Raw genomic sequence first — 10,256 nt, 5'->3', positions numbered from 1 at the left:
CATCTGATGATGGTTTACAAACTTTCAAACCACGCGTTCTAATCCACAATCCAGGCTTTCAGAATTTGGAACACAGTTCGCAGTTCACTATTCGCAATTCAATAGTGAACTGCATTCCAGAACGCAGTTTGCAATTCAAATTTCTATATGCATAAAACACCACCACACTGGAATTATAAGGATGGGGTGCCAGTTACCAACCCCAAACACTGTGAAGAAATGGTGATGGTAATCTTTCTAGTTACGGAGATCCACCCCTTAAATTTGTATGCATAATGCTTTACACTAAGTGAATAAATATCGGGTTCGGAATCATTGAAGACCCCTACCCAGGGGACTGAAATTTTGGGAGAAGGGTGTTAGTGGTCGTCTCCCACCACTGTGAAGAAATGGTGATGTTGCTCTCTCTAGTTACGGAGATCCGCCCCTCCATTTTGTATGCACAACCCATTACACTAAGTGAATGAACATCGGGTTCGGAATCATCGAAGACCTCTACCCCAGGTACTGACATTTTAGTAGAAGGGTATTAGAGGTCCTCTCCTACCAGTATGAAGAAATGGTGATGTTACTTCTTCTGGTTACGGAGATTCGCTTATCCAATTATTAACATATTGAATCACACTTAGTGAATAGACATAGGGTTTGGAATCATCGAAGACCCCTACCCCGGGGAATGAGAAATTGGAGTTAGGGTATTAGTGGTCTACCCCTACTACTGTGAAGAAATGGTAATAGTACTTTCTCTTGATATGGAGATTGCCCTTCAATTTTAATTGATAAAATATTACGCGCATAGAATAAACATCGGGTTCGGAATCATCAAAAAACCCTACTTATGTTTGAAAGGTCCACAAAAGGAGTGTGGAGGCAAGAAAGGGATCCCTTGGGCTCTCCTTTTTGCCCTTAGTTTTGGATTGAAGGGGTAGCAAATTTGGTCTCCCGAAGGTGTTTTCAATTCTTAGACCTCTTTAATAGTTGAATATGGTGTTCGAACAAAATGAGACTGATACACGGATGGAGAACAGCGAAGACAAACCTATGGAACCCTCGAAAGGTTTAGCATATGTCTTTATGGGGAATTGAGCTCACCTGAAAGTTCCTAATCTTAGATAATATAGGGTCATAACGAAGGCAAATATCAACTTGGCATATGGAACCTGGACTGTTTTGGCCATAGAGAATTGGGCCTCCTGTTTCTCCCCAGAAAGCCCAAACGTCACGGGGACTTTCTGCTTTGCAAATGAGTACCAAATTTTAAATCCAGGCGAGCTTTGTGATGATGCAGGAGCTCCATTCCTATATAATATGATCCTCTAGGAGAGCCACATAGGCTTGAAAACTGTATTCCTCATTTCCTAGGCGTATATCCACGGGACCAGTGATAAATCCTCTGATCCTTGCGTTTTTCGCCAGCCTGCACAAGGGTGACAGTCATGTTGCTTTATGAGCGACTTGGGATCAAGTTCCTCCTAGATAATGGTGAAAATAACACTGACCTTATTACCTGTGTTCACTACTGCTTGCAGTTACACTCCCTGGATTGTCATTTCTACAATGGACCATGTGGTCAGACGTAATTGCCCAACGGGGGCAAAGAAGTATCTGTAGGGCCCAGAAGCATGTTAAAGGACACATCTCGTGTTTTTAAACTTTTTAATTTTTTCAGCAAAATTAATTCATTTCATGCCTAAAACTACTTTACATGTGTTTTAAAAGAAACAGTTTGCGTAGTTTTCGAGTTTGATTGCGATGAAATTCAAATCTTGCGATATGCATATTTTCTTCGATATTTTACGCGCCATTATCTGTGACGTCATATGCGACCTCGAGCGAGAAGATTTGAAAACATTTGTTAGCCATTTCATAAACAGATTAGATTTAATTGACAAACAAACAATTATCACATTAACGGCTTGTAAATAACACTGCATTGGGGTGTTGTGTGCCGTTTAAGGGTGTACTTGCTGTCAGTAGAGATGATTTGGACTGTGTTTTTTTCAATTTTCGAAGGAAGGTATGAGGGACAAGACGTGAATATTTTTTGTTGGCACAACGACTTTACCATAAAAAAAACCCAGTAGAATTTGTCCCTATACTTTTTCAAACAAACTCTTGGACAAAGACGTACATGTATATAAACTGCGAGGAAATGGTTCTATCGAAGCTTCGCACTGTTACATATAGGCCTACCGCATATGCTTTCCGTTCTGCTCTCAAATTCAATACACACTCGCACCAACTGACCTTCACCTTGTAACACCATATAGGCAGAACTTTGCTAGCAGTGTCTACCAACTGGTAGTTTTAAAAAAGAAATTTAAAGATAAAAGATAATAGAACTTTCAATTATAAATAATAAAATATGATATTTCCCAACTTTGAATTGAATTATAATGCTTTCATTTTTTTTTTAAAGGAACGCGTACGTGTTTACAACAACAGCACGCCGCGCTCCCACTTCCTAAGTAACAATATGTAGATAACAAAAAATAATGATTAATAAAATTGAGCTTGAATAAAATAATTTAAAAGTATTGTGATTTTCACAATAACTTTGATCATTTTTATTATATTTTTTTCCCGAAATCCACCCGTGACGGTAGGCCTTAGGTTGTCAATGCTACATGTACGTAATCGTATTATAATTTAGGCCTATCTAACTTCTCCAAAAATAAATTTAATAATAATTGCTCTGTTTATTTTAGAAAAGCAACAACGCTAATTACAGTTGTTTACAGCAATGGCATTACCAAATAGTGTTTAGACAGTGATCCCATGTAAACATTATTTACTCGCAAATTTATGCAGATTTCATACTCGCTTTCCTCGCTACATTTGGGTCGCTATTTGTATGCACTGGTGGCTAAAAGATATAAGACTCGGGAAATTTGTCAACATCGAAATAAATGTTATCCATGGTAAATAAGTTAGGCCCCTAAAACCCGAGTTTTTAAAAATAGCTAACACTACTATTACAACAAGTTGATCGACGAAGGTCGCATATGACGTCACTGTACCACGTGACTACCTATCTAATTAACTAGGCTTTTTGAAATCGGGGCTTAGATTTAAGTCCATATTGTGGCTAATTATCGCAATACTTCAGTGAACGAACTATTACAATTAATTTCTATAAGCATAAGGAAGACAAAATGCATATAATTCTGTATACTTTGAAAACACGAGATGTGTCCTTTAACAGGGTATGCCATCCGTCTCCTCCGCTGCTTAGCCAAAAACCATCTCCAACCCATTTTTCTCCTCTGGCTGAGAAACTTTCTGCGTCGCTGCTTCCGGGCATTTCTCAAGTGTTTCATTATCCACGTCCTCCTCCTGAACAGGTGATATCTCCTGATCTGGTTAATACTCCAGGTCCCTTTCTCCAAACCCTTTCAGCTCTGGCACTGCAATATCCTATGGAAATTCGGACCTATCTGAGACACATGACTCATCCATGGAGAAGGCTTCAAACTTGTCGTCTTCCCACCCGATGATTTAGTATTCAGATTCTTCCTTCTCCTCTGGTGCCTCCAGGAACCGGACTCGGATCCTGTTGCTCTTGAAATGACGCACACAATTGAGTGCATGGTTGTCCCTTTTTCCCGATGAATCGTGCAATGAGTTTTTTTTTTTTTTTTGCTTTGCCAGTGTCCAATACTAATATCGTGGGCCTTTGCGAAGAGCGCTCCGGTGTCAGCATCCATACATCCCCTTGGATAGACCCCTCTTTAGCCAATGGTGGATGGATAGTCGCTCCTTGCCTTGGAATTTTCCCTAGGCTTCACCGTTGCCTTCTAGGTGCATCCTTCCAATTCAGCTATGGTCAGCCCCTCTTAAAGTAGAAAGCAGCCCCACACTTGAAACACCCGGGGGTTTCTGTTCATGCCCTGCAGTGATGCATGGTACATCTGGGGGAAGGATTCTGCCCCGCAATTCCTTCTCCAGTTCCTCATTTCTCAGACATGTCCCGTAAATCCTTAAATGACATTGTTCCCACCGGTTGCTGGACCTCCTCCTGGACTACCATCCGCATTTCCTTCATGGGCTTAAATTGACTTGCTTTATCGGGAATGCTGGTGGTACAGCATCTTGTCCATACATGTAGCTTCCTTTACAGTCTTAGATATACCATCCAGGGCGTACAAAACTGCATCTCGATCGTCAGCTATAAAACAGCCGAGCAATGAAATCTGAATGCACATCAGGCACAAATGGAAACACATGTATCGCTAAGGTGAGGACCCGGTCCGCCCACTGGTTCAGCGATTCTCCCACACCGAGAAACTGACTGGGAATTCATTTGATGTATGCACTGACGATTTGAAGCGCTTCTCGAAACGTCTCAAGATTTCAGCCAGTGAGGGGTTATCGTCCATCTCCAACAACAAGGTGTAATAGTCGCTTGAAGTGTCATTTAAGGAGAAGTAGAATTGGTTGTGATGCTTCATCTCTTTCAATTGTTGATTGCAAGCTACATGTAGCTGAACAATCTTGTGGAAGAAGGATTGCCAAGTAGATTTCCCATCATACCGCAGATCCGTGTACCTAGGCGAGTTTCTACCTTTGCCAATCGCACTTTCCCCTGCATAAGAGTACCGGGGACCTGGGTGGGGGTGGGGTGTGTGTGTTGTACTTGGGATAGCCCCCGGGCGGAACGCTCAGAGAAAATCGTTTATGATTCTGGTTCACCTAAATGTAACTGGAACGAAACGTTGGCTACTCTACCCCCTCTCCCTCTCCCTACAAACAGTGGTTACAAGGCTGTGCCTGAAAATGAGCAGACGGCCCCTGCTAATGATAAAGGACGGTCATGGCAACGATGTGGTGCATATATGTGCCCGCATATCCACAAACCACAGGGATACCAAGGATTAGGCGTACTGGTCACTCCCCCGACCTAGAGTCAAGGAAATGAAATACTGCATGGTAAAGGGCCAGAGGATTCTTTGAGATCAGGACAATGGAGGGACTTCAGGACCTGGTGAGTTCCAAGAATAACCCCGGCTCCAACAACAGGGCAACTAGGGGATACAGCCTTGGTGTAGGGATATACTGGCGGTGATTAGAACACCTGATACAAACCGTGACCGTACTGGCTTGGGGTCTGGTCATCAACCTATCGGTGAGGGGATTGGGCTGATCTCTCCAACACTGGAATGAAGGGATGCGGTGATTGGGGTATGATATTCTGGGAGATTCCTAGAACTGGGTATGTAACCCACGACTGTATAGTCGTAGTAGGTCTCCCTGGGATATCGGGCATAACTGACCCCCTCCCCCATGGGAGACGAGTAGTCGTCAGCCAACCTATCTAAGTCCCTAAAACTAGAGCTTTTCTTAGGCGAAGCGAAACTAATCAAGTTATTTGGGGAGTCGCACCAACACTATGGATCCCCATCTAAAATTTAAACTGTCAATCTTCTGAAAAATGAAATGGGGACCAGAAACCCCACCCCTACAATTGCCACCCCTGAACCTTTCACCCCCTCCTTCAAACAAAAAGGACGGAGAGAAATAATCACTTAGGGTCTATCATACCGCCATGGGCACTTCCACTCCGCGGGTTGTCTAAACTAAAGCAAACATTGCCTCCCAACCTACTCATGTGTAAGTACGGGGATATGGAGTTATGTCGCGCTACCACTGGGGTATCGGGGGGGGGGGGGGGGGCACAAGCCCAACAAAGAAGATATCTCATCCATAGACAAATGCATCACCCTCATACACAAACATATACAAAGCTACTACATGTTTTATTACAAAATGTCTAAATAATTCATTCTATCTGTCTAAAACAATTACTAAACCTCAATTTAATTCAAACTGAATAACTTAAACTAAACTAAAACACTCCGACAAAATAGCGGCAGACCAGAGTACTGCAGAGAAACATATTCTTTGCAATCCCCCATGGAGATAACTATGTGGGTTGGAGTTAAAGTACCCCATGATTAATCATTAAAGAGTTCTGAAAATGGACCGAGACTCGGAAGGCTCTAGGTGGGACCCCAGCAGTAGCAAACTGAGGGCGGAAAATGATAATCCTAGGGTTTCCCCTTCTTACCCCCATACTCTTTTTGTGGACACTTCAACGTTTTAGTTGTTATTAGTCTTCCTTATATGTGATCTTACATGATGGAAAATCATGAACTTTCAGGTGAGCTCAATTACCCTTAAAGGCCTATTTGACCCCTTTGAAGGGTTCTATATTTGTGACTTTGTTGCCCTCATATCCTTATATCAAAATTGGTTTCTTTTATCACCCAATATTTAAAGATAAGAAAAGTCTGAAATGTTGCCCCACCCTTGGGATCGAGGCGTAAGGTTGTACCACATCAGTCCAAAATTGAAGGCGGAAAATGATAGTCCGAGGGATCCCCTTCCTTGCCTGCATACTGTTTTTGCGTACTTTTCAAAGATTAATTTGTTATTACATGTACTGGGGTAGACTTCATTATGACCCTACATGATGTAAACTCAAGAACTTTCAGGTAAGCTCAATCGTCCTTATAGGCCTATGTGACCTTTAAAATGTTGTATATGTTTGACTTTGTTCTCTATCCGTCTATCAGCTTTGTTTTCTTTCATTACCAAATATTCAATTATTAGAGAGGTCTGAAAAGTGACCCCACCTTTATGAGGCCCCAGATAATGGGACTCCTTGTATAGGTTCTATATCTTTAACGTCATTCTTCTTTACCCTTTATCAGTTTTGTTTTATTACAACACCCTTTCGTCATTTATTAGAAAGGTCTGAAAAGTGGTCCCACCTTTGGAAGACCCCAGATGGTACACCCCTACAGCCCCATACTAAGGGCGGAAAATGATAACCTTAGGGATCCACTTACTTGTCTACATACTCATTTAGCGGTTTCTTCAAAGATTGAGTTGTTATTAGTCTTCATTATGAATCTACATTACAGTACACGACATGAGTTATATACACCCCACTGCGGAAAGACCACGGTGGAAAATCCACGGAGATACACCGTGTCTTCCGTGATCTACATTGTCTGTTATTTGCGAATACACATAGCTTTGTAGGAGCTTTGTTCTGGCCACGGGCGCCCTGCAGGAGATGTGAAAATGTGCCGCAGGCCAAATAATCATGATAAGAGTGGAATTTTAAGGGGGGATGTCAATGCCCCCCCCCCCCCCTCGATACTTATAATGTTTTTCAGCATTTTGAGCCAATTCCAACGATACCAAACACTAAATATTATGTTTCTGAGAAAACCTGGTTTTGAAATTTTTTCTTTTAGTCTTCTTTCTTCGTCAAAATATTCTTAAATTCTATGTTTAAATAATGCTACTTGCAGACAATTCCTGTTTTGAATGCGAATTAGTATATCCAGTAAATGACAAGCATACGTGTACAACATGTACATGTAATAGGGATATTTAATAATTACCGATGTGCTCTCTCTCTCTCTCTCTCTCTCTCTCTCTCTCTCTCTCTCTCTCTCTCTCTCTCTCTGACAAATGCGCTGTTTAACATAACTACTTCCTCATATAGAAATTGGAGCATTGTTGATGATTAACAAGCAAAATTACAAACAATCGAGCGATTTATTTCTAAAATCCCGAGTTAATTACATTTGACCGAAACTTATTTTCAATATACATGTACTTTGATGGAGGTTTTCATAAAAAAAAGTTGGAGGGGCGGATCTCCGTAACTAGAGAGAGTAACATCACCATTTCTTCACAGTGGTGGGAGAGGACCACTTGTACCCTACCTCAAAAATTTCAGTCCCCGGGGTAGGGGTTTTCGATAATTCCGAACCCGATTATTATTCACTTAGTGTAATGTGTTATTTAAAAATATCGGAAGCGCGGATCTCCATAACTAACGAGAGTAACATCACCATTTCTTCACAGTGGTGGGAGAGAACCACGTACACCCTACTAAAAAAAATGCCAGTCCCCGAGGTAGGGGTCTTCGATGATTCCAAACCCGATGTTTATTCTCTAAGTGTAATGCATTATGCATAAAACTTGGAGGGGGGTCTCCGTAACTAGAGAGAGTAACAACACCATTTCTTCACAGTGATGGGAAAGGACAACTGACACCCTACCACAAAAATTTCAGTCCCAGGGATTGGGATCTTCGATGATTCCGAGCCCGATGTTTATTCACTAACTGTTATGGGTTATGCATAAAACTTGAAGGGGCGGATCTCCGTAACTAGAGACAGTAACATCAGCTTTTCTTCACAGTGGTGGGAGATGACCACTAATACCTTACTACAAAAATTTCAGTCCCCGGGGTAGGGGTCTTCGATGATTCCGAACCCGATGTTTATTCACTTGTTATGGGTTATGCATAAAACTTGGAGGGGCAGATCCCCGTAACTAGAGACAGTAACATAACTATTTCTTCACAGTGGTGGGAGATGACCACTGATACCTTACTACAAAAATTTCAGTCCCTGGGGTAGGGGTCTTCGATGAATTCGAACCCGATGTTTAATGCGTTATGCATAAAACTTGGAGGTGCGGATCTCCGTAGCTAGAGATAGTAACATCACCATTTCTTTACAGTGGTGGGAGAGGACCACTAATACCTTAGTACAAAAATTTCAGTCCCCCAAAAATTTCAGTCCCCGACGTAGGAGTCTTCGATGATTCCGAACCCGATGTTTTTTTTACTAAATGTAATGCGTTATGCATAAAACTTGGAGGGGGATCTCCGTAATAGAGAGAGTATTATCACCGTTTTTTCACATTGGTGGGAGAGGACCACTAATACCCTAGCACAAAAACTTCAGTCCCCGGGGTAAGGGTCTTCGCTAATACCGAACCCGATGTTTATTCACTAAGTGTAATGCATTATGCATAAAACTTGGAGGGGCGTATCTCCGTAACTAGAGAGAGTAACATCACCATTTCTTCATAGTGGTGGGAGAGAACCACTAACACCCTGCCATAAATATTTCAGTCCCCTGAGTAGATGTCTCCGATGATTCCGAACCCGATGTTTATTCACTAGGTGTAATGCATTATGCATAAAACTTGGAGGGGCGGATCTCCGTAACTAGAGAGAGTAACATCACCATTTCTTTACAGTGGTGGGAGAGGACCACTAATACCTTACTACAAAAAATTCAGTCCCCCAAAAATTTCAGTCCCCGGGGTAGGGGTCTTCGATGATTCCGAACCCGATGTTTTTTGTCTAAATGTAATGCGTTATGCATAAAACTTGGAGGGAGGATCTCCGTAACTAGTGAGAGTAACATCACCATTTCTTCACAGTGGTGGGAGAGGACCACTAACACCCTACTATAAATATTTCAGTCCCCTGAGTAGATGTCTCCGATGATTCCAAAGCCGATGTTTATTCACTAAGTGTAATGCGTTATGTATAAAAGTTGGAGGCGCGGATCTCTGTAACTAGAGATATTACCATCACCATTTCTTCACAGTGTTTAGGGTTGGTAACTGGCACCCCATCCTTATAATTCCAGTGTGGTGTTGTTTTGTGCATATAGAAAGAATTGTGAACTGCGTTCTAGAATGCAGTTCGCTATTGAATTGCGAATAGTGAACTGCGAACTGCGTTCCAAAATCTAATTGCCGCAAAAATGTAAAGCATTTTCTAAAGTACAGTCACAGAGGCTAAGCCCGTTTTGGACCCGAACTCTGTAATACCATAAATATAGTGAGGGGTCTAACTCAGACCAAGATAAACGCAAAACTACCCACTTGTTTCAATTGCCTAAAAATTCTTAAACTAGATGTAGGTGCGGTGTGCGTAATTTGCAGGTCTCCTTGCATAGGCTAATGTTTTAACTACTTGCATGTCAAATTTGAAGCTACAGGTTCTTGAGATAACAAAGATATACGTCATCGTTTTCTCGATTTCACATGTTTATTTTTACTAAAACATTTACATGTCCAGCTCACCGAGTGATTGCTGGCCTATGACAGCAGCTAAATTCAGACTAGTGTAGAAGATATCGGACCTGTAGATTAAAGTTTCACATTAATTATACGCTACTTACATCACATAATTCGGGCCAGAGACGGGCTTGGCCCCTATGAGTACAGTGCATAACTATTCACTCAGTTCAAACACAGGGGCTTCTTATCCATTTTGTTCTCAACCTATATACAAATATCTAACACAGGATGACATGAAAATAGGATACCGGTTGTAAACAAAGCTCAAAATCACCATAGTTCCAAGAAACAGATCGAATATTGTCATACAAAGGGTGTTAAACATTTCGTAACACAAGTCCAACGTAGTC

Source organism: Ostrea edulis, chromosome 3 (assembly GCF_947568905.1).
Source record: "Ostrea edulis chromosome 3, xbOstEdul1.1, whole genome shotgun sequence".
Classification (NCBI taxonomy): domain Eukaryota; kingdom Metazoa; phylum Mollusca; class Bivalvia; order Ostreida; family Ostreidae; genus Ostrea; species Ostrea edulis.
This window is presented reverse-complemented; position numbering follows the sequence as displayed.